Genomic DNA, 2,007 nt, shown 5'->3' on the forward strand with positions numbered 1-2,007 from the left:
AATTATTTTTTGGTTTGGGGTCACCACAACATGAGGAACTGTATTGCGGGGTCACGGCATTAGAAAGGTCGAGAACCACTGTTCTAGATCATCATGAGACTTAGGGGAATGATGTTGCTGGATGGAGATGGTGGTAAAATGGTAACACAGTCTATATGTTATAATTGTCACCTTCAAAGTAAAATTGGGACCAATACTCTCCTCTCATAATAGAAGATGTTTTATGGTTTCAGTTAAATAATACTCCTCACAGAGATCAGGACACAGAGAAGCCACTTAATGGTTAACTCTGAATCTGATTTAAACTTCACTTGGTACAATTCTATCTCAAGATCCTGGACTACAAATATCAAAGATTCTTAAACCCCAACATCATAAAGCCCAATCTTACCACTGAGTCTCAAAATTAACTTGGATTAACTGAAATTTATATGGCAAATAGAAAGAATGGAGGCTAGAAATGGGATACATTTTTGAAGAAAGATAAACCATATTGCTAATCAATAATAACTCATGTCCCGTGAAAGAAATATATTTTTGACTGCAAATGAGTAAGTTGCAGTTAATGGAAGGGTCTATTGCTGGGTTAATACAACTTCAGTGAAATGCCGTTAACTTTCTCCACCTCACTTCCTCTATCTTTAAAATAGTGGTTATAGTTATAGTTGATGACTTTTATGACTGTCAAATTAAAAGTAATGTTCATGGTGGGAGAGATGGATTTGTGGATTTTAATAACATCTTTCCCTCCAGGCAGCATTGCCAGCAACAGGAAGTCCGTAGAAGCTGAACATTGATATAAATGTGTACTCATACAATCAAGGTTATGTTTATAAATTTGTAAGATAACATTAATGATGTCCCTTCTCTGCCATATTGTTCCAAAATGTTTTCCTTCCACAGTTTTTAAGAGAAAAATCTTACAACTTTGTGAACAAGCTTCAACACTAATTTCAATGGGAGCAGGGAGGCTTGCAAAAATAATAATTAATAATGGACATCCAAGCAGTGATTTACAGAATCTGGTCTGAGTTTTCACAGAAGATTAAGAAATACTGGCATGCTGAAGAAGGTGACTAGGAGTTCTATTTTCATAAATTCTCATTTTTTTCCCAATGAGGCATTTTATTTGCATGTATGTATTGCATCCCAGGATTTTACCTCCTGTGTGTTTTACTGTTGCTTCTTCAGTGTCCGTGATGCTCACTGAGATTGTCAATACAATGAAGCCAAACTTTAAAAGATAGAAGCAGGTTGTTCTGCCATCTTTCTAGATCTTTGAGTTGCATATCAAATTTGGGACTGATCACTGCACACTTATTTAACCTACCTGTGAGGTTCACAACAATTTTCCCATCTCTGTGTTCATCCACAATTTCAATTTTGCCCATGTGACCATGTTTCATCATCATAGTTATAAACCAAACGATGATTTGGGGGCATGGCCTAATAAGGACCTGGCTCTCTTTCCAACATTATTGATACTCTTGAGAGAATTGGCCAGGACATTCAAGCATACCTTTATGGCGACACAGAAAGATGGTGGAAAGAGTTCATAAATTCTTAATGGGCCTCCTGGAAATGCCACAGAGGGGACATTATAAGTGATGGCTGTACCCAGGACACTGGATGAAAACTCCCAGGGAGAAGCTGGAGTGGACATTGCTTGTGCTGCCCAGATCCCCCAGGCCCCTTCTACTCTTGCCGTGTGCCCCTCCCCCAGCTCTGCTGTGCTTTTGCTTCCAGCAGCCCACACTTGCAATGCTAATTTGGAGGGCTGCCCTAGGACTGCTGGAGCCACTTTGCCTAAGCACACAGAGAGCCAGAAGTACCAGGGAGTTTACAGTCCCACAGGAGATGACTAACAGGTACAGAAGTATAAACTCAGCTCTCTTGCTTTGCGGGTTAGACAGCATTAAAGCCTAATCTACATTCCAAAGTTTTCCTAGGGGATCAAGATACCGCTACCTTCTTGGGAGTTCCTGAAATTACAGGTGATGGCTTTGT

General features: G+C 39.7%; 1 pseudogene; it reads right to left on the reverse strand.

Moving 5' to 3' along the window:
* Positions 1 to 1,045: 1,045 nt before the first annotated feature.
* On the reverse strand, positions 1,046 to 1,663 carry LOC136322198 (small ribosomal subunit protein uS8-like; annotated as a pseudogene).
* Positions 1,664 to 2,007: the final 344 nt, after the last annotated feature.

This window comes from Saccopteryx bilineata, chromosome 2 (assembly GCF_036850765.1).
Source record: "Saccopteryx bilineata isolate mSacBil1 chromosome 2, mSacBil1_pri_phased_curated, whole genome shotgun sequence".
Classification (NCBI taxonomy): Eukaryota; Metazoa; Chordata; class Mammalia; order Chiroptera; family Emballonuridae; genus Saccopteryx; species Saccopteryx bilineata.